The 24,357-nt window shown below is 36.7% G+C and overlaps 2 non-coding genes across 2 annotated transcripts; one reads left to right on the plus strand and one right to left on the minus strand.

Moving 5' to 3' along the window:
• Positions 1–19,841: 19,841 nt before the first annotated feature.
• On the plus strand, positions 19,842–19,948 carry LOC131654313 (small nucleolar RNA R71). Its single transcript, XR_009299354.1, has one exon. It is a non-coding gene; the product is annotated as a small nucleolar RNA R71 (small nucleolar RNA).
• A 3,575-nt stretch (positions 19,949–23,523) lies between these two features.
• Positions 23,524–23,630, minus strand: LOC131654314 (small nucleolar RNA R71). The gene has a single exon (XR_009299355.1). It is a non-coding gene; the product is annotated as a small nucleolar RNA R71 (small nucleolar RNA).
• Between the last annotated feature and the right edge of the window lie 727 nt (positions 23,631–24,357).

Consider the following 24,357-nt stretch of genomic DNA (forward strand, 5'->3'; position numbering starts at 1 on the left):
TTCTTTTAATGTCAATTTTCCCTTTCTAATTTTGTTGGTATTGAATAAGTTTCTTTCGTTGCCTAATATTTTTATAGAAATTCAAATGAAGGAAAGTTAAACTAATGATATTGAATTAGAATGTTTGAATCTTGTATTTTTGTTACATTTGTTGTTGTAAGAAACTCTATTTTTTTTTTTGATTTTAAAATATCACTAGCCAATGATATTTTCAAAAATATTATGATATATATATATATATATATATATATATATATATATATATATCCTTCTTGTATAATATTTTTAAAGGTGAGTATGAGCACATGCCTAACTGAAATGATCCCGTAGGATGAACAATGAGGATTTTATGTGTTATAGAACTTCTAGATACTGTATGTAGACATTGGTATACTAGTATACTTTGGCTATAGATCAAAATGATTGCATGTATGAAAAACTTAGTTAATGAATTTGTGAGCCTAAATTTGAGAAACTTGCAAATCTATGGATTTTGACATATATCTTAACAAAGTACACTTTATATATGTTACTTATAAAGAAATCATAAATGCGTTAACTACAAAACTTTTACTAACATTTCATATATCAACGAAAATGAATGTGCTTCAAGTTCAACATCAAAAATAATAAATTATAGGAAATCTTTTGCAACATTATTGTCTAAGAGAGTTTCCATAACTGACAAATTATTCAAATTGAATTCAAACAGAACAATTAATTATATTCAATTGAATGTATGGCTATTAATCATAATCAAGCTCAAGTCTTACTATACTTATTTATTCTAAACTAAATTTGAAATTCGAACATGATGAGTTATGACGAGAATGATAAATAGAGTAAGTATACAAAAATAAATAATAAATTATACATTGATAAAGGCATAATACTTTTTTCCTCATATCTCAAATCATCTATACTATTTATCACACGTCTGTACGTTTTGGAGAATCAAGCCCATTTAACACAATTAAATAACCTAATATCACTAAGTCATATGTCATACATTTGCATGATTCATGAATATGAAGTGAAATATATGTTTAAAATTACTTGGTATAATAAATCAATAAATAACTTAGCCATAAGAAAGAAGATGAAAAATGTATAATGTATAAATATTTATTTACCTCTATATTCATTGAGCCTGTAATGTGTAGATGTTGTAGGATGCTTAAAACCTATTACATATATTACATACTTAAATATTTGACTAGATGAATGCTACATTAGTAAACATTATAATACCAATTATGATATAATTCTACCAATTTAATCATATCAATATCATTGTAAATAATAGACTTTTCATTATTTCCATTCAATTGTAGTATTAAACTCCAAATGCATGCTTACACCTATATCTAAGATAAATAAATACATAGTATTTGGAAAGTGAGTATATTAATGGCAGTAAATTAGTTGTTACTAATCCTCAACCAAAATATTATTAACAAGTAATCAAGAAAGTAATGTGAAAACACCTCATCCCTAAGCATGTTCCTCCGAGCCCTAAGTGGAGGATTAGTTCTCATGAGAATGTGGTTATTACCACGAAGATGATTCCTTGATCTAGCCAATGTTGTACTGGTCTGCATGTGTTGGTCAAATTCTACAACAGCACTCAATCCTGGTTCAGGTGGAGCTGGGGGAGATTTTAGGTGGTAACTACTCATTTAAGGATCAAAAGGCGGCTGTGGTTATCGTGGTATAGAAGTTTTTGGTCGCACATGAACAATAGACAGAGTGGGATATCGATCCACACGATATCCTGGTAAAGGCCTTGCATGTTGTTGAACATTTATGGTACTATAAACAAATGTATCATTAATTCTTGCAATATGTCGAACATCGGTTAATTATGGGAGACTGTCTCATATTATAAATTTGTGTTGCACTTACACTAGATCGTTCACTTGCTCTTACAACATACTTGAAAACACACTATTACCATTGTAATTGTATCATGTTGATAATGTAGTTGAATATATTAAAGATATGTTATTGTTTACTTTGTCTTGATAAAAAGTGGAAGGACGTGGATTTATGCCTCTTTTTGAGGTTCCACCAACTTTTTAACTTTGATTTAAACTCACTCCTCTCACAAAATTCGGTGATCTACTTCTCTTGGACGAAGCATTACCAGTACCGATAGAAGTAACAATAATAGGTGTAATAATGTTGTTATTTCTACCATTATTGAATGAAGTATAACTACCATTACTATTATTTCTTGTTCTACTTTGAACTTGATGTTAGTTATGTGGAGCAACTCAAAGATGTCCAATGCTTGGAAACATAGATGTTGGCCTGCATGTTGTATTGACACACCAGGCAATACTTCTTCTGGTAGTATGAACTAATATGAGAGATGAACCAAAAAGTCATGGTGGGGAAGAGTCGGAAGAAGGAGGCGTCTCATTATCATTATAATTAGTGATATTGACAGTTGTTGTAAGTACCATAGCGGAAGGATAATGATTATCATTAGTAGAATGAATAGTAGTAGTTTTTGTTGTGATATTGATGGTTGTTGTGTTTGCCCCACTCCTATTCCTCTTCACACAAACACAACAAAAACTACTAATATACATTCTATTGATGATAACCATTATTCTTCTGCTATGGTACTTCCAACAACCATCAATATCATTAATTATAATGATAATCAAACTCCTCCTTCTTCCGACTCTTCCCCACCGAGACTCTTTGGTTCACCTCTCACTTTAGCTTCTACTACTAGAAGGAGTATTTCCCTGTGTATCAATTAAACATGCATACCATCATCTTTGTTTTTAAACATTGTACAACTTGGAACTGCTCCATCAAACTATCATCAAGTTCAAAGTAGAACAAAAAATAATAATGGCAGTTCTACTTCATTCAATAATGGTAGAAATAACAACGTTGTTGCACCTGCTACTATTACTTCTACTGGTACTAGTAATGCTTCATTCAAGAGAAGTAGATCACCAGATTTTGTGAGACGAGAGTGTTAAAATCAAAGTTTACAAGTTGGTTGAACCTTAAGAAGACTCACAAATCCCCCTCTTCCTACTTTTCACCCAGAAATGTAAACATGTGAACTCCTTAACAACTTCATTATCAACTCCATTATCAAAATAGGATAGGTATACCTTTCGTTAGATTTTTTTTTCTTTTTGATGGGGCTAACTTAATTGTCCTTTTTGTGATCTCTTCGTATTATTTTTTCTTTTTCAATATGAGCCTTCATTAAAAAACATTAAAAAAAAATGTTAGTGTAATGGAAAATCATATAAAATAATAATAATAATACGTTTTTTAAAATAATGTTGAACAGAAAATATTTATTAAATAAAATGAAACCAATCGTAATCTACACTTCTCTCAAAAATAACTGAAGTAAACTTTAAATTGAAAACTTCTTCCACATGAAAAATAATTGATAATTCAAGTTTTACTAATAAATTGGACAAAGTTTTGTTAAAGACCAAAAATAAAAGCACAAATGTGACCTCAAAGTTTATTATTTTTCTGGAAATTAACTATACAACTGTAAAATTCAATTCTACGACCCACTATACATTAGACAGCAGTAATAATTTTTTAGCTGAAAAATATAAGATTATAAGTGAACTTCTTCTACCTAGTTTAGACGAAAATGATTATAAGATAATAAAAAAAATGAAAATAAGAAGTTTAATATCACGCATGAAAATAAAAAGTTTAGTTCAAGAAAATATACCTCAATAGATGAGTAGCTTTGAGAATGGATTGAGGCTAGGAACCAACAGCCGATCAATGCTACCGCAATATCACACTGGAAATTCTCTGTTACTGTAATATGAAATGTGAAAATGAAATTAGGGAGAGCTTTAATTTATAGATAGAATTTTTGTTTTTTATATAGATTTAGATATTATTTTAATTCATTTTTTAATATATACTTTTATAGAAAATTCAAATTTATAAAATAATTCAAGGTAATTAGCTAATATTTTGTCTAAATTCATCCTGCACCTCAGGTACCAACATTTTTTTTAAAAAATTTCCATAAATAATTGATACCATCTTTAATATTAAAAACAATATATTTAATATATATGTCAGATAGTCAAAATATATTATATATTAAAATTAATTTTAGTTTATAAAAATAAATACAGAGAATAAACTTTATAAGGATATATTCCTAATTTACACATTGTAGTTATATTAAAATAAATTTTAATTTTAATTTAACTATAAAAATTGTACTGATTTTGATAAAATGTCTTTTATATCAATTTTTGCCAAACCGTTTTAATTGACTGGACACCAACTTTTATCACATTTCCACTTTGATTTTTTTTTTTTCTATTTTTATATTATTCAAAATTATCAATCAATACAAAGAATGAGTTTTTGTGGTTATTCAGTAACAAATATAATTGTTTTTAATATATATGAAACATAAAGTAATAATATACATAAGGAATCAACAAAATCTCTTTTAAAACTTTCTTTTAAATGAAAATATAAACGACATACCCTTTGACGAACTCGGGTTAAAATAATAATAATAATATTACTATTATTATTATTATTATTATTATTATTATTATTGTTAAATATGTTTTTAGTCCTTATAAAATTATCAGTTTTGACTTTTAGTCCCTATAAACAAAATATTAATTTTAGTTCCTATAAAATTATTTTTGCACGCAGTTTTAGTCCCTCTACAAATATTAAAACTGCGTGTAAAAGTAATTTTATAGGGACTAAAAGTAAATCTTTTTTTTATAGGGACTAAAAATAAAAATTAAGATATTTATAAAGATCAATAACATATTTAACCCTTATTATTATTATTGTTAGAACAAGAATTGTTCTGATCAATATTCTTAGTTTTGATGATAACAATGTATATGAATTTTGTATGAGATAATGTGGTACTCTAATCCTATGCAATTTCCATTTCAGGAAATATATAAAGAGTATGCACAAAATCAGCGCAAGAAGCACTGACTCAGAAGGTTCAGCATGCAACATCAGAACATGCTCTGGCAAGACATCAGAAGATGGTCAAGCAGAATTAGAACATGATCTATTGAAGCATCAGAAGAACTTGAGATCAGAAGCAGAAGCACTGAAGTTCCCATGGTATCATGCTAAAAACGCTTCAAGGTCAGAAGACAAGAAGATGCCCTGCACCAAGCTGTTGTACTTTGATGATATTCAAACGTTGTAGCTACAAACATCAAATCAGAAGCAAGTACAAGATGGCAGGCTACGCTGACTGACAAAATGAACGTTATAAGCTATTAACGGAAAAGTCAGTAGACGTAGCAAAAGCAAGGCTCGAGGTAGTTGACAAAAGAGTGAAACATTAAATGCAATGCTGTACGGATTACGCAACGCATTAAATGCTCCCAACGGTCATCTTCTCAAACGTCTATAAATAGAAGTTCTAATGAGAAGCTGAACACAACACTTTGCACAAACATACAGAAACGCTGTTCAATTCAAAAGCTCTCAAAAATTTCATCACCAACCTCACTTCATTACTGCTGTAATATCTTAGTGAGATTAAGCTTAAACTTTAAGAGAAATATCACAGTTGTGATTATAGCTTATTAAGAAGCATTGTATAACTCTTGTAAGAATTTATTTACATTCATTTGTAAAGAACTAGAGGAGATCAAGTTGTGATCGGATTCTCTAGAAGTCTTAGAGGTTATCTAAGCATTGTGTTCCTAGAGTGATCAAGGTGTGATCAGAATACTCAAGAAGACTTAGAGTTTATCTAAGTGGAAAACCATTGTAATCTTGTGTGATTAGTGGATTAAATCCTCAGTTGAGGTAAATCACCTTGTCAAGGGTAGACTGGAGTAGTTTAGTTAACAACGAACCAGAATAAAAATCATTGTGCAAATTGTTTTTATCTTAACAGTTTTAAAACTACACCTATTCAAACCCCCCCCTTTCTAAATGTTTTTCTATCTTTCAATTGGCATCAGAGCGCCGGTTCTAAGGTGCAAGCACTTAACCGTGTTAGAAAAGATTCAGGAAGAGAAAAACACAAAGTTTAGATGACTAGTGAAGATCCAACACCTACATCTACATCTGGCTCTACTGAGCAACATAATGGAATTGGTAACAATGGTTATACTAGACCACCAGTATTCGATGGTGGAAACTTTGAATATTGGAAAGATAAACTAGAAAGTTACTTTCTTGGTCTAGATGGTGACTTATGGGATCTTCTGGTGTATGGTTACAAACATCCAATGAAAGCTAGAGGAGTCAAGCTAACAAGACAAGAAATAAGTGATGATCAAAAGAAAGAATTCAAGAATCATCACAAGTGTAGGACTATTTTGCTGAATGCTATCTCTCACGCCGAGTATGAGAAGATATCTAACAGGGAAACTGCCTATGACATATATGAATCATTGAAAATGACTCATGAGGGAAATGCCCAAGTCAAGGAGACTAAAGCTCTTGCCTTGATCCAGAAATATGAAGCCTTCAAGATGGAGGATAATGAAAATATTGAGAAAATGTTCTCAAGATTTCAAACGCTAATTGCTGGATTAAGAGTCCTTGACAAGGGATACACCAAAGTTGATCATGTCAAGAAGATCATCAGAAGCTTGCCAAGAAGATGGGGCCCAATGGTGACTGCATTCAAGATATCAAAGAATCTGAATGAAGTCTCTTTGGAAGAGCTGATCAGCGCCCTGAGGAGTCATGAAATTGAGCTTGACGCTAATGAACCTCAGAAGAAAGGTAAGTCTATTGCATTGAAATCTAATTATAAAAAATGCACTAACGCTTTTCAGGCTGAAGAAGAAGATTATGAATAATCATAATCAGAAGAAGAAGATGAACTGTCCATGATCTCCAGAAGGGTAAACCAACTCTGGAAGAGCAAGCACAAGAAGTTCAAGAACTTCAAAATCCTAAGAAGTTTGAGAAAGGAGAATCTTCTGGAAGTAGAAGATATGATAAGAAGAAGGACATGTGCTATGAATGCAATGAGCCATGTCACTGTTGAAAGAGTATACTGGAGTACTTTTCGTTTATATCGTATCCACAGGGATTATTGCGATATCGCCGCCGTTCTATAGCCTATTTTGTCTTGAGTTAATGTTACTTTGGTTTTGAGTTTGGAAAAGTTCATTCAATACTTTTTGTTGCAAAGAGTAAATTAATGAAAGTTCTAAGTTAAGGAAATGTATCAAGATTCGATTTTATCGACCTAACTTTGTATGTCTCCTTATAAATATAAGTATATGAACTCATTAACGATCAATATAATTACGTATCGACGTCTATACCGTCCGTGTCCGCAACAATATAGATACATTTACCGTATTGTTTAACCGACGATTTCTCCACCGTTTAAACAATACAAATAACGTTTTAAAACCGATACTAAGTAAACATCAAACACTAAATCCATGTTTGCAACTTATAGTTTGATAGATGATAAAGTTAGGTCAAGATACAAACATTGATGTCTCAAACACTTATACCATAGAAAAGCTTTAATAAACAAACTAAACCATCTATATTGATCATCACTTGTTCATACATAATATATTCACAAGAAATACATACAAAAGTCAAGGAGGATTACACCTTATCTTGATACAAAAGAGATTTAGCTATCCATGAAAATGGCAGCTTGCTCAAGAAGGTAAGGATGAAGAACAACAAGCATCTACGGCGATTAATCGACGATCAAAGCTTCGATTCTTCAATTCTCAGTTTGCTACAGTAGACAATGGTTCTTGGAGCTCTTAAGATGATCAAGAAGAAGTAAAATATCTGAATTTCTCTTTATATAGTAATTCTGTTTTCTGTCCAGGGCGCGTCGCGCCCTCTAGCGCGCATCGCGCCATGTCACTTAAAAGTTAAACCGCCCAAGCGCGCCACGCGTGCTTCTCTCTGCTGGAAGCTTCAGGAAAATATCTTGCCCAAGGCGCGACGCGCCCTAATACCGCACGACACGCGCTATGTTCTGCCCAGCAGTCTTCAATCAAGGCCAAAACTTGCTCAAAACTTCCCAAAATGAGCTAAAACCTACAAAATCTTAACTAAAACACATATTAACATGAAATGAAAGCTAAAAATTATAAACTATTAATAATTATCTAAAACTTCAGGGAATTGTACGAATACTCGATAAAAACGGTCGAAAGGTGCCACTAATTAAACTAAATATTAACACAATTTGGCACCTAACAACTCTCCCCAACTTAAACTCTTGTTTGTCCTCAAACAAAACAATGATAAATTATCGGGAACACAAAATATCACTGATTGCGACTTTACGTGTCTATAAATCTGATAACTGCAAGTGCACAGTCGTGTCGTGTAGTTTTAAAAGATATCGAATCCACAGGGACTATGAATCGATCTACCGTTATCTAAGGTTACTATGTAAAGCTAGGGCTAATGATATTTCGATTGTTCTTAAGGGAAAGTGATTGTGAAAAATGAATAATATAATAAAAGACAGATATCAGTATGTGTTTCATTTAACTTAAGGTGATCTGAAGGTCCATTGGCTTTTGCATAATTTAATTAAAAATCTTTACTAATTCAATTGATTAAAAATCCTCGTCTCAAACTTTCGCTCTGTTGATTTAGATTACTGTCCTAATCCTAATGTACACTTTCCCCATCCCATTAGATTTTAGAAAAGCTTTTTGGAAACAACGTAATTAATAAAATGCCCGTTTTATGAAGTTGTTATCTATTTAAATCTCCTAATCTCAAACTTTCGCTCTGTTGACTCGGAACATGCTAATATCCCTAACGTACGCTTTCGCCATCCCGCTCGGGTGTAAAAACAATTTTTGAAAATAAATAAGTTCTAATTAGTTTTAATACGCTTTCGCCATCCTTAAAACTAATGTCCTATGTCTACTATCCAGTTAAAGATCTCAAACTTTCGCTCTATTGATTTTAACCTTTGACCGTCTTAACCCCTCAAACTTTCGCTCTATTGGTTTTAAGACTTACTAGTTAAATTAGACACACAGACCAAAAACAAGTGATAGTTAATAAAACATAATTAAGCCAATTTATTTCGGATCCCTACGGTTAACTTACTTTACATACCGATATCTTAATAATTTAGCCAGACATATTAATATGGTTAAACATGCATAAATCGGTTCGGTTCATAATAATAGGCATATTAAATAGCATACAATATATCATGAAAATGAATATAAATAAAGGCGGTAAAATAAAAACCTGAATTAAATAAATGGTAATTGGATCTTCAAGTACTGAACTTCCACCACAGGTTGGCTGGATCGTTCTTGGAATGGCAGTAAATAAAAACAAGGAAATAAAAGCGATAAATCTAACGTAAGGCTAGATCTATAAAAAGTTCACAACAATTTCCAGTGTAGAAATCGTTGTGAGAAAATAAGTGTTTGAATGAAAGCAGAATAAAGAAATACGGTTCGCGGTACAATTTCGGCAGCACTTCGTTGGCAGGAAAATCGGACTCTTTGGAAGTGAGATAGCAGGTCCTATTTATAGGAGAGGTTTTGCTGTGACGTTGCGTGAAAAGTGGGGATTTGCAGACTGGGTGTGGAGACGTGCGTCTCCGTTTCTTCAGGAAGCAGCCTTGACTGACTTGAGACGTGCGTCTCAAGTGGAGAAGATGTAGGAAGGCTTGGAGACGTGCGTCTCCTTTGCTGAGGTGGCCTTTGGAACGTTGGAGACGTGCGTCTCCTTTGCTAAGGTGGCCTTTGGGCCACGCACATTTGATCTTTCATTGGGCTGGTTCGTCTCCTTTGGGCCTTTGGGTCCTAATTGCACCTCCTTCTCACTTCAGCACCCTTTTTCATCTTTTAGGCATAAATATTGGTCATTTAAGCTCCATTTTCTTTCCTTTTCGCAAATAGTCGTAATTAGAGTGTAAAACCTGAAACAAAGCAAATACTCGCGTAATATCATAATAAATTAACATAATAAACGGAAAATGCTATAAATATCTATAGATTTTAAGCTAAATATACGATATAAAATCGTGTTATCAAATTCCCCCAGACTTGAACCTATGCTTGTCCTCAAGCAAAATAATAAGATAAAGATAAATGAAACACACTTCCACCACGTCGTTCGGTCATACTCAGCTACAAAGTGTTCTTATTTGAAAATAATGATAATGATCCTAGCAATAAACTTATAGTAGCAACACTAAACAACTCCCAGTATGCATACCAATCCGAATCATGCCATTATAGCTCGACCTTTTGACTCGTCATCATGTTTTACCCTTTTCATTCGTGCGCAATCACATTAAGCCCATTATCTCGACACGCACATAGCAGAGTAGTCGGTTAGTGACTATGATCCTTCTCATGGAGTTCTGGCACAATATGTGGTATACTCTTTAGCACTCACTTGTAGATTATGGGGAATCGGACAATAGTCCTTCCTACCAAGTTCAGTACCAGATGACTTCTGAACCAATCGACAATGAGTTTTTAAATTCTTTTTATTTGAGATTTGCGACCGTTAGGTTAAATGATCTTGTGAGGATCACCTTACTTAGTAGGCACATTTCTTATTATGGTTAAGCACATAATTATTATTATGAGGATCATACACTTATATTCATCGACTCTCTGCGTAGTTTGTATCTAAGACGGTGCCGACTGCTAGAATAAACTACTAAGGGTTACTTCAAAACTTAAAGTCGATAGTTTCGGTATAAAGGTTATTCAAATCGGTTACGCATACTTGGGGGTTTTAGAGTGTTGGGACAATAAGGATATTGACTATATTCAGTTTCAATGCGTTGAGTGTTTGAGTAGCTTCGTATTTCTCGAACGTGTGGGGTTTGCGTTTATCGTTTAGGAGCAAAAAAATTTTTTATGGCTCAAGAAAATGGAAGAAAGTGTAATAACTACGGAATTATACATATAAGACTTAAATTCCATAAATATTCTTTTATTGAATTAGAAAAAACATTACAAGGAAGGGAAATAAACTGAAGGGAAAAATAAAACTAAAGGAAATAGAAATAATACGACTCCCCCAGACTTAAATGATGCAGTGTCCTCAATGCATGAGAACTACTCCTCAGTGTTGCGGTTGCGAGAACTGCTTGCGCCTCTTGTACGAACACGGCGACGTCTATCAGGAGGAGAGTCATTCACACGAATGTCAAGATCATGCAAATATGTAGCAATTTCAGTGTATTGACTTTCGTTCCTAATAGCATAGTCACGGTGCTCCTGTTGCATCTCTCGGATGAGCCTAATTGTTTCAGTTTGGTTTGTCTGCATAGCTTGAACGAGTTGATCTTGGCGTAGAATAGCAGCATACATGGCTTCAAGAGTGATAGGCGGAGGGTTGTTTGGAGGAGGTTAGTTGACATCAGCTTGCCCTTGGTTGAGTTCTTCTTCATTTGCATCCATAGGTTCATTAGGATGTTCTTGTTGGTTATCCTGAGGGTTGTCTTCAATAAGCCTCCAACGCTGAACATAACGGATGTTGATTCTTTCAGGGCATGGAAGGATGACATAAGGAATAAGAACTTTGTTGACGACCAAAGTGTATCGGCCATCATGGCGGGGTGAAACCAAGTGGGAGTCAGGGCAGTAGGTGAGATCGAGTGACTGAGCAGGCTTCATGAGATGTGAGAGTGAGAGGAGCTCGTCACCAAGACCTAAAGCACAGGCCAAGGAAGTAATAATTCCGCCAAGCAAGAATGGGTTTGTAGCGGGGGCGTTGACTAAGCCTTGGATGTGTTGGAACATAAACGGTGCGGCATTGAAACGAATATTGTTGAGCGCACAGTAAAGGAAAAATAGTTCATTTTGGTTTACCTTGTGGTTGTTAGATCTCGCAAAAATAGTATGCCCCAAAACACGTTGAAAATAACGTATAGCGGGGTTTTGAATGTGAGAAGCATGGAGAGCTCTCCAACCGGTAGGATTTTCTCCAGTGAGATTGAACCAAAATTCAAAAGCGAGTTCCTCCCAAGATCGACCATTGAGTTCTTGAAAGATTGAGCGGTGAGCATTTGGTGCATGATTAAAATGCAAATATGAAGCTACGACATCTTGATCTAGAGTATATTCACGGTTGAACATCCGAAATTGGATGCTACCAGTTGAGAGTGGTTGATTAGAGGGAGTGTCGTAGTTGAAAGAACTCAAAAATTCTAAGACGAGCGGCTCATAAGTAGGGACGGGTTCGGTACAAAGATGGTGGAGGCTAGATTTAGTGAGCAAACGGGTAACACCATCAATGAGACCCAGAGTTTCTAGACACTCGGTGTTCACAAATTTTGTGGGAACGACCGAACGTTCGTAGAAGGCGACATATTTTGTTCGTCGAGCATCATTGTCGTCATCTCGGAAGATAATATTTGAAAGGTCGGGAGATGGTCTCTCGGGACGCTCACTACGGATGAATGAGCGTGGAGGCATGGTGAGTATGAAAATGAAAAATAGAAATGTAGTGTAGAAGAATAGAGAATGGTGTGAAGGTTGTGAAGAAGAAGAGTGGTGGTGGTGTGGTTTTATAGTGAGGTTTGAAAATGGTGTGGTTAATGGAGAATTAAAATGGATTAATGGTGGTGTTTGAAGTTTGAATGGAGTAGAGAATTGGGAAATGAATAGAGTTAAAGAGGTGAATGATGGAGGATGAATGAGGTTTATGGAGTTTAAATGGAGTAAATAAGGGGAAGAATGAGGAAGATTGAAAGATGAATTTTGAAATTCAAATTCAAAATTCAAAATGGGAGTTATTGGGGTGCTGCAGCGTGGTCAACAATGCAGACTGCTGCCCTTGGGAGACGCGCGTCTCAGGCAGTCAGTCTGCTAGGGGACAAAGCATGGAGACGTGCGTCTCCTGTCCTCTGAATGATTCCTGCTGGTCCCACACAGATGGAGACGTGCGTCTCCTGTTGTAGGCAAGTGGTTTCACGCACGCAAAGGACCAGACAGTGCTGACAGATACCATAAATTGTCCATCAGTTCAGAGCAGTGTCGAATTTTAATACTATTAACAGCAAAAAGTGATAAACAGGCAAATATATAGCAGTCAATAGCAGTGTAATATAACACAGTAGCAGTAATCAAAAGAACATTGCATTAAGAATTAAACCGGTACTGAGTGTTAACATGAGCAGAATGTAAAATGCAGAAAAATGAAAATCTAAACTTATGAATAAAAATTTGCTAAAACTAGAAATAAAATCTAATAATCTAATACGGTAACATCTAGCCACGTTTATTGTTATGCTCATTAGACTGAATGTGTTTGAAAAATTCGTCGAACTGAGCATTTACGGTGTCGATAAAATCGAAGAACTGCATTTGCAAAGTGTGTAGCTCGTTGCGCACATGTTGGACATCTTGTTGTAGTGCAGTGATGGCTTGCTCGTGCGTGTTCAGATTAGGCATTCTTTGATTCACCGATGCGGTGGATGTAGCGGGTTGTTGTTGCTCGAGCTCGACATCAGTCATATCAACAATGTAATCATCAACAGAATCTTCAGAACGAGTTTCAGGCTCATACTCAGATATAGGTTCATCTACAGAAAGAGGTTCATAAACCGGAATGGGTTCATCTTCAGGATTAGGTTCATAGTAACCAGGAGGAGTGTCTGGCTCAGATTCTGATACATGCATTTCCTCATCAAAATGTTCATAGGCTTGAGGGGTTTCAGGTGAGGGTTCTCTCTCAGGAATCTGATCAAAGAAAAGCCAGTTGGCAGGGTTGTGCACACTCGTCCTAGGACTCGGTAAGGTGAACTGATCCAATACTTTGTTATCAATGAGTAAATCAAACTGATCAGGTCCAAGGTTACCGATGATACCTCGGTTAAAGCAGAAGTGAATGTCCATAGAATTGTGGGAGCCAAGAGGTGTCAAAATAAGCAAAGGTACTCTCATTCCTATAGCATTAGCAATCATAGTGACGAATCCGCCGATCCTAATAGGTGAAACTTCATCTTGCGTGATGCGCTCGAAGTTTGTTAGCATGAATGCGATGGCATTGACCGGGCGATTCTGAGAGGTACAAAACATGATGAACAACTCTTCTCTAGAGACTTCAGTGACATTATCGGGTTTACCAAAAATGTAGTGAGCAAGGATCTTATGGAAGTATCTGAAGGAGGGGTTATGGATGTTCTCAGATTGAAATTCATTCTCTTCAGGGTTATCGTTTCCAGTGATCTTGCCCCAATACCGTTCCAACTCCCAGTAAGCAAGATTGTCTTCAGCTACTTTGGTGTATGCATCTGATCCATGAGGTAGTTCTAGCATTTCAGCAAAATCTCGGATGCAGAAATTAAATTCCATACCAAAGAGTCTAAAGAGAATAACTCCTTTTCTCAGTCCTTGTCCACAGTTTGGAAGATAGGTCAGGGAGCTCAAGAATTCCAGAGTGAGCTTCCGGTAAGTACTAAATTTGCGGAACAGCTGAGAACCAGTCCAACCAATTTGGTTTAGCAGGTGTAGGATGCTTTCTTCGATACCAAGTTTCACCATAGTTGGTTGGTGAGGATAGCAAGTCAAATCCATGTGTCTTTCAGCCAGCTTATGAAATCTTGCTTCTTGTCCTCTACCACGGAACACAACTTCCATATTATCAACTTCTTGCATCGTAGTTAGTAGTTAAATGAAAAACCTAGAAGTTGAAAATATTAAGATTAAGTTAGAACTAGGCTAGTGTTTATTTTTAAAAAATAAAATTAAATAAAATAAAGTAAATGAAATAAAATTAAGTAACAAGTTATAATGATAATTATAATTATAAAAAGGAAATATTTTCTCGAATTAAGATAACAGTTATAATTATAATAATTATTATAAAATGTAGGAAAAATGGAAAAATAAATTAAAATTAGAATAGATTATTTAAATGAAAAACAAAAGTTTAAAAATTAAAAATAAAATAAAATAAAAGAATAAATAAATGTGGGTTGTCTCCCACCAAGCGCTTTGTTTTATGTCGTAAGCTCGACGATTTTAAAAATAGAAAACTATTTTTTCGAAAGAGCGGGCAGTTCCTCAAGTTTAAAAACTTCGATGTTTTCATCGTGTTCGAGATGATGGTAATACTTAAGACGTTGCCCATTTACGACAAAAGGTTTGACGGTTTCTCCTTTGATTTCTATCGCTCCACTCGGAAATATGTTAGTTATTTCGAAAGGGCCAGACCATCTGGACCGTAACTTACCAGGAAATAATTTTAGTCTAGAATTAAATAAAAGTACTTTATCGCCTATGCTAAAATTTTTCCTAGATATACGCTTGTCGTGCCATTTTTTCGTTCTCTCTTTATAGATTTTGGCGTTTTCGTAGGCGTCTTGTCTAAGTTCTTCTAATTCGTTTATGTCTAGAAGTCGTTTCTCACCAGCGGCAGTGTAGTTTAGGTTTAAGTTCTTAATGGCCCAATAGGCTTTATGTTCTAACTCCACCTGTAGGTGGCATGATTTTCCATAAACGAGTTTGAATGGGGTAGTTCCTATTGGAGTTTTGAAAGCTGTTCTATAAGCCCATAAAGCTTCATTTAGCTTAGTTGACCAATCTTTTCTAGATATAGCGACAATTTTCTCCAATATTTGTTTTATTTCACGGTTAGATACTTCTACTTGTCCGCTTGTTTGTGGATGGTATGGTGTAGCTATTCGATGATTCACTCCATATTTTCGAAGGAGTTTCTCAAGTATTCTTGAAATGAAATGGGAACCACCATCGCTAATTACCAATCTCGGCACACCGAACCTAGGAAAGATGACGTTTTTGAAAAGTTTGATAACTACTCGTGTATCGTTTGTAGGAGAAGCAATAGCTTCTATCCATTTTGAAACGTAATCGACAGCTACGAGTATATATTGATTTCCAAACGATGACCGAAACGGTCCCATGAAGTCTATTCCCCAGACGTCAAATATTTCTACTTCCAGAATGCCTTTTTGAGGCATTTCATCACGTCTTGAAATGTTTCCGGTTCGTTGGCATCTATCACAGCTTAGTACAGCAAAATAAACATCTTTCCACAAGTTGGGCCAGAAGAGTCCAGATTGAAGGATTTTGGCGCAGGTTCTAGATGTGCTATGGTGTCCTCCACACGGTGCAGAATGACAGTGTGTTATTATGCTTCTTATCTCTTCCTCAGGTACACAACGTCTAAAGATTCCATCGGGGCCTCTTTTGAACAGGAGTGGGTCGTCCCAATAGTAATGTTTTAGGTCATGGAAGAATTTCTTCTTCTGTTGGTAACTTAGATCAGGAGGAAGCACACCAGCAGCTAGGTAGTTTACGAAATCTGCATACCAAGGTGTGTCAGATCGGGCTAAAGCTATTTCTGCTAATTTGTCGGTTTCAGAGTTTGGACGGTATGGTTCGAATTCATTGGCTTCTAACTGAGCGATGAGTCTTTCATAAGGGAAATCATCGTCAATTGGTACTTCTTCGGGTTTCAGATTTTCCAATCGAGAGAGGTGATCTGCTACGACATTTTCAGTGCCCTTTTTATCTTTAATTTCCAGGTCGAACTCTTGTAGTAACAAGATCCATCTCAAAAGTCTTGGTTTGGCGTCCTTTTTGGTTAGGAGGTACCTAATGGCGGCGTGGTCAGTGTATATGATTATTTTGGCTCCTACCAGGTAAGAACGGAACTTGTCTAATGCAAATACGACAGCTAATAACTCTTTTTCTTTCGTGGCATAATTCATCTGAGCTTCGTCTAGGGTTCTACTCGCATAGTATATGACATGTAGTTTCTTATCCTTTCTTTTCCCTAGAACGACTCCTACAGCATAATCACTTGCGTCACACATTATTTCAAAAGGTTCATTCCAGTCGGGAGGTTGCATAATTGGCGCAGAGATTAATGCTCGTTTAAGCGTTTGAAATGCTTCAGTGCATTTATCGGTGAAAATAAATTCGGCGTCTTTCATAAGTAATTCGGTTAACGGTTTGGTTATTTTAGAGAAATCCTTAACGAAGCGTCGGTAAAAACCAGCGTGTCCTAGAAAACTTCTTATTTCTCTAACGGTTTTGGGAGGTTGAAGGTTTTCGATAATTTCAATTTTTGCTTTATCAACTTCGATCCCTCTATCAGATACGATGTGTCCAAGTACAATTCCTTGTCGAACCATGAAATGGCATTTTACCCAATTAAGGACTAGGTTTACGCTTACGCATCGTTTAAGTACCAGTTCAAGGTTCTCTAAACATGTTTCAAAACTTCCTCCACAGACAGAGAAGTCGTCCATAAAGACCTCCATTATTCCATCTAAGAAGTCGGCAAATATTGCCATCATACATCTTTGGAAGGTCGCGGGTGCATTGCAGAGTCCAAAAGGCATTCGTCTATAAGCGAATGTACCATAAGGACAGGTAAATGTGGTCTTCTCTTGGTCGTCAGGGTGAATAGGAATTTGGAAAAATCCGGAGTATCCATCTAGATAACAGAAATGTGAGTGTTTAGCTAGGCGTTCGAGCATTTGATCTATGAAAGGTAAAGGGAAATGGTCTTTTCGGGTAGCTTTGTTTAGCTTCCTATAGTCAATGCACATTCTCCATCAGGTTTGGGTACGTTGTGCTACAGATTCGCCTTTAGCGTTTGTGATTACAGTAACTCCTCCTTTCTTGGGTACGACGTGAACAGGACTAACCCATTTACTATCGGATATAGGGTATATTATTCCAGCTTCTAGCAGTTTTTGGATTTCCTTTTTAACCACATCGCTCATAATAGGATTTATTCGCCTTTGATGTTCCCTAGAGGTTTTACTATCGTCTTCGAGCATAATGCGGTGCATACACAGAGAAGGGCTTATACCTTTCAGATCTGATATGTTATATCCTAAAGCGGTCGGGTATTTTCTTAGGACATTAAGTAATTTTTGAGTCTCGGTTCGTCCTAAGTTGGCGTTCACTATAACTGGTCGGTTTAGTTCTTCGTCTAGAAATTCGTATCTAAGATCGGTAGGAAGTGTTTTCAGCTCTATACCAGGTTTCTTAGGTCCAGGTATAGGATCGGGAGTTAAAGCTAAGCATTCACTCCGGTGGTCATCTTGATATTCCTCACGCCAGTTGTCATCTTCAAGAATTGGCGGCATAGGAATTCTTAGGATCTCGGTTTCCTTATTTGGTTCGGATTTTATTTCTTTGACACACTCGTCGATTATGTCAGCAGAACAGCATGTGTCAACTATAGAAGGTGCTTTTAGGAATTGGGAAAGGATAAGTTCTATTTTCTCTTCTCCTACTTCGAAAGTAAGCTTTCCTCGCTTTACGTCTATAATTGCACCAGCGGTTGCTAAGAATGGTCTTCCTAGTATGATCGGGATGTTAGAATCTTCTTGGATATCCATTATGATGAAGTCAGTTGGGATGTAGAATTGACCTACACGAACAGGGATATTTTCTAACATTCCTACAGGATATTTGACTGAACGGTCAGCTAGTTGAAGAGACATTCTCGTTGCTTTAAGCTCACCTAGATTGAGTTTCTTACAGGTCGAAAGAGGCATCAAACTAACACTGGCTCCTAAATCGCATAAGGCTTTCTCTATGATGGTTTTTCCTATTACGCATGGTATAGAGAAACTACCAGGGTCTTTCAGTTTTGGAGGCATGTTATTTTGGATGATAGCGCTACATTCAGCGGTAAGCGATATAGTTTCGTTATCCTCGAGTTTCTTTTTGTTTGATAGGATTTCTTTTAGGAACTTAGCGTACGAAGGCATCTCAGTTATGGCTTCTATGAATGGTATGGTTATGTTTAATTGCTTCAGAAGTTCTACAAATCTTTTAAATTGCGCTTCGGTTTTTGATTTAGCTAATCTCTGAGGGTAAGGAATTGGTGGCTTATAAGGTGGTGGTGGAACGTAAGGTTTCTCTTTTTCAGGTTCCACTACGTTATTGTTCTCATTAGTCTTGGGAGTTTGTTCGTCAGTTGTTTTCTTTTGGGTTTCCTTTGGCTCTTGTTGTGACATGGGTGCGTTTTGAGTTCTAAGATCTATGGGTCCATCGTAATTCGTTCCACTTCGTAGTGTTATCGCATTCGCATGTCCTTTAGGATTGGGTTGAGGTTGAGCAGGAAACGTGCCAGCAGGGGCAGCAGTAGGTGCTTGTTGTTGAGCTACTTGTGAGATTTGAGTTTCTAACATTTTGTTATGAGTAGCTAAGGCATCTACTTTGTTCGATAGTTGTTTTAGTTGCTCGCTATTGTGGATGTTTTGATTTAGGAAGTCCTTATTGGTTTGTTGTTGGGAAGCTATGAAGTTCTCCATCATGATTTCTAGATTTGACTTCCTAGGGGTGTTTTGAGCAGCTACAGGCGCTTTTTGGTAGCCAGGTGGTACAGCAGGTGCTTGTCCAGGTGCGTACAACGCATTGTTGTTCTTATAAGAAAAATTAGGGTGGTTTTTCCATCCAGGGTTGTACGTGTTAGAATAAGGGTTTCCTTGAGCATAGTTTACTTGATCAGATGGAATTCCAGTCAAGAGCTGACATTCGGCAACTGCATGTCCAGTCAATCCACAAATCTCGCAGTTAGGTGTTACAGCAGCAGCGGTGGCTGAAGGAGTGATGGTTAAGTTCTCGATCTTTTGAGTTAAAGCGTCTACTTTAGCGTTAACGCGGTCTATACCACTTATTTCGTACATTCCTCATTTGGTTTGGGCTTTCTCTAGAGCGGCTCGTTCTCCACCCCATTGGTAATGGTTTTGTGCCATGTTCTCTATGAGTTTGTATGCTTCATCATGGGGTTTGTCCATTAATGCTCCGCCAGCAGCGGCATCTATAGTCATTTTGGTGTTATATAAGAGACCACCATAGAAAGTATGGATGATCAGCCATGGTTCGAGTCCATGATGAGGGCATATTCTAAGCATGTCCTTGTAACGTTCCCAAGCTTCGAAGAGTGATTCGTTATCTTTCTGGGTAAATCCGTTGATTTGACCTCTAAGCATAGAACTTTTGCTAGGCGGAAAGTATCTCGCTAAGAATACTCTCTTCAATTCGTCCCACGTAGTTATGGAATTGGAAGGCAGGGATTGAAGCCACGCTCTCGCTCTATCTCTCAAGGAGAAAGGAAAGAGACGTAATCGAATAGCTTCGGAACTAACGTTGTTGGCTTTGATAGTGTCGGCGTATTGCACGAACACGGATAAATGAAGGTTGGGGTCGTTTATAGGGCTTCCAGAGAATTGATTCTGTTGAACAGCTTGGACCAGCGAAGGTTTCAGTTCGAAATTGTTCGCCTCAATCGCAGGTGGTGCGATACTTGAATGCGGTTCAGCGCGCGAAGGAGCGGCATAGTCTCTAAGAGGACAAATAGCAGCCATCTCTAACTTCGGGATAATTTGATTGATTTGATCAGTAAAAGTCAATTCCTGATTAATCGGAATTGGTGCTACTTCGGGAAGATTGCGAGCACGACGTTTGACGTTAATGAAACGTTCGATCTCGTTAATTCGTTGTATTAAATCTCCTCCTTGTGAACAAGTATTTGGCATATTATCGTTCAGAAAGAAAGGGAAGAATTGTCCTAGTCTCTACGGTGTAACAGTGAGTTACGATATCGACTTAAATAGTCCCCGGCAACGGCGCCAAAAACTTGATCGCGACTTTACGTGTCTATAAATCTGATAACTGCAAGTGCACAGTCGTGTCGTGTAGTTTTAAAAGATATCGAATCCACAGGGACTATGAATCGATCTACCGTTATCTAAGGTTACTATGTAAAGCTAGGGCTAATGATATTTCGATTGTTCTTAAGGGAAAGTGATTGTGAAAAATGAATAATATAATAAAAGACAGATATCAGTATGTGTTTCATTTAACTTAAGGTGATCCGAAGTTCCATTGGCTTTTGCATAATTTAATTAAAAATCTTTACTAATTCAATTGATTAAAAGGGTAAAACATGATGACGAGTCAAAAGGTCGAGCTATAATGGCATGATTCGGATTGGTATGCATACTGGGAGTTGTTTAGTGTTGCTACTATAAGTTTATTGCTAGGATCGTTATCATTATTTTCAAATAAGAACACTTTGTAGCTGAGTATGACCGAACGACGTGGTGGAAGTGTGTTTCATTTATCTTTATCTTATTATTTTGCTTGAGGACAAGCAAAGGTTCAAGTCTGGGGGAATTTGATAACACGATTTTATATCGTATATTTAGCTTAAAATCCATAGATATTTATAGCATTTTCCGTTTATTATGTTAATTTATTATGATATTACGCGAGTATTTGCTTTGTTTCAGGTTTTACACTCTAATTACGACTATTTGCGAAAAGGAAAGAAAATGGAGCTTAAATGACCAATATTTATGCCTAAAAGATGAAAAAGGGTGCTGAAGTGAGAAGGAGGTGCAATTAGGACCCAAAAGGCCCAAAAGAGACAGTCCAAGCCCACCATGGAACCAAAGGCGCGTGGCCCAAACCTTCCCAGCAAGTGGAGACGCACGTCTCCAACGTTCCAAAGGCCACCTCAGCAAAGGAGACGCACGTCTCCAAGCCTTCCTACATCTTCTCCACTTGAGACGCACGTCTCAAGTCAGTCAAGGCTGCTTCCTGAAGAAACGGAGACGCACGTCTCCACACCCAGTCTGCAAATCCCCACTTTTCACGCAACGTCACAGCAAAACCTCTCCTATAAATAGGACCTGCTATCTCACTTCCAAAGAGTCCGATTTCCTGCCAACGAAGTGCTGCCGAAATTGTACCGCGAACCGTATTTCTTTATTCTGCTTTCATTCAAACACTTATTTTCTCACAACGATTTCTACACTGGAAATTGTTGTGAACTTTTTATAGATCTAGCCTTACGTTAGATTTATCGCTTTTATTTCCTTGTTTTTATTTACTGCCATTCCAAGAACGATCCAGCCAACCTGTGGTGGAAGTTCAGTACTTGAAGATCCAATTACCATTTATTTAATTCAGGTTTTTATTTTACCGCCTTTATTTATATTTATTTTCATGATATATTGTATGCCATTTACTATGCCTATTATTATGAACCGAACCGATTTATGCATGTTTAACCATATTAATATGTCTGGCTAAATTATTAAGATATCGGTATGTAAAGTAAGTTAACCGTAGGGATCCGAAATAAATTGGCTTAATTATGTTTTATTAACTATCACTTGTTTTTGGTCTGTATGTCTAATTTAATTAGTAAGTCTTAAAACCAATAGAGCGAAAGTTTGAGGGGTTAAGACGGTCAAAGGTTAAAATCAATAGAGCGAAAGTTTGAGATCTTTAACTGGATAGTAGACATAGGACATTAGTTTTAAGGATGGCGAAAGAGTATTAAAACTAATTAGAACTTATTTATTTTCAAAAATTGTTTTTACACCCGAGCGGGATGGCGAAAGCGTACGTTAGGGATATTAGCATGTTCCGAGTCAACAGAGCGAAAGTTTGAGATTAGGAGATTTAAATAGATAACAACTTCATAAAACAGGCATTTAATTAATTACGTTGTTTCCAAAATGCTTTTCTGAAATCTAATGGGATGGCGAAAGCGTACATTAGGATTAGGACAGTAATCTAAATCAACAAAGCGAAAGTTTGAGACGAGGATTTTTAATCAATTGAATTAGTAAAGATTTTTAATTAAATTATGCAAAAGCCAATGGACCTTCGGATCACCTTAATTTAAATGAAATACATACTGATATCTGTCTTTTATTATATTCTTAATTTTTCACTCACTTTCCCTTAAGAACAATCGAAATATCATTAGCCCTAGCTTTACATAGTAACCTTAGATAACGGTAGATCGATTCATAGTCCCTGTGGATTCGATATCTTTTAAAACTACACGACACGACTGTGCACTTGCAGTTATCAGATTTATAGACACGTAAAGTCGCGATCAAGTTTTTGGCGCCGTTGCCGGGGACTATTTAAGTCGATATCGTAACTCACTGTTACACCGTAGAGACTAGGACAATTCTTCCCTTTCTTTCTGAAAGATTGTATGCCAAATACTCGTTCACAAGGAGGAGATTTAATACAACGAATTAACGAGATCGAAAGTTTCATTAACGTCAAACGTCGAGCTCGCAATCTTCCCGAAGTAGCACCAATTCCGATTAATCAGGAATTGACTTTTACTGATCAAATCAATCAAATTATCCCGAAGTTAGAGATGGCTGCTATTCGTCCTCTTAGAGACTATGCCGCTCCTTCGCGCGCTGAACCACATTCAAGTATCGCACCACCTGCGATTGAGGCGAACAATTTCAAACTGAAACCTTCGCTGGTCCAAGCTGTTCAACAGAATCAATTCTCTGGAAGCCCTGTAGACGACCCCAACCTTCATTTATCCGTGTTCGTGCAATACGCCGACACTATCAAAGCCAACAACGTTAGTTCCGAAGCTATTCGATTACGTCTCTTTCCTTTCTCCTTCAGAGATAGAGCGAGAGCGTGGCTTCAATCCCTGCCTTCCAATTCCATAACTACGTGGGACGAATTGAAGAGAGTATTCTTAGCGAGATACTTTCGGCCTAGCAAAAGTGCTATGCTTAGAGGTCAAATCAACGGATTTACCCAGAAAGATAACGAATCACTCTTCGAAGCTTGGGAACGTTACAAGGACATGCTTAGAATATGCCCTCATCATGGACTCGAACCATGGCTAATCATCCATACTTTCTATGGTGGTCTCTTATATAACACCAAAATGACTATAGATGCCGCTGCTGGCGGAGCATTAATGGACAAACCCCATGATGAAGCATACAAACTCATAGAGAACATGGCACAAAACCATTACCAATGGGGTGGAGAACGAGCCGCTCTAGAGAAAGCCCAAACCAAAGGAGGAATGTACGAAATAAGTGGTATAGACCGCGTTAACGCTAAAGTAGACGCTTTAACTCAAAAGATCGAGAACTTAACCATCACTCCTTCAGCCACCGCTGCTGCTGTAACACCTAACTGCGAGATTTGTGGATTGACTGGACATGCAGTTGTCGAATGTCAACTCTTGACTGGAGTCCCATCTGATCAAGTAAACTATGCTCAAGGAAACCCTTATTCTAACACGTACAACCCTGGATGGAAAAACCACCCGAACTTTTCTTATAAGAACAACAATGCATTGTACGCACCTGGACAAGCACCTGCTGTACCACCTGGCTACCAAAAAGCGCCTGTAGCTGCTCAAAACACCCCTAGGAAGTCAAATCTAGAAATCATGATGGAGAACTTCATAGCTTCCCAACAACAAACCAATAAGGACTTCCTAAATCAAAACATCCACAATAGCGAGCAACTAAAACAACTATCGAACAAAGTAGATGCCTTAGCTACTCATAACAAAATGTTGGAAACTCAAATCTCACAAGTAGCT

The sequence above is a fragment of the Vicia villosa genome, linkage group LG2 (assembly GCF_029867415.1).
Source record: "Vicia villosa cultivar HV-30 ecotype Madison, WI linkage group LG2, Vvil1.0, whole genome shotgun sequence".
NCBI lineage: Eukaryota > Viridiplantae > Streptophyta > Magnoliopsida > Fabales > Fabaceae > Vicia > Vicia villosa.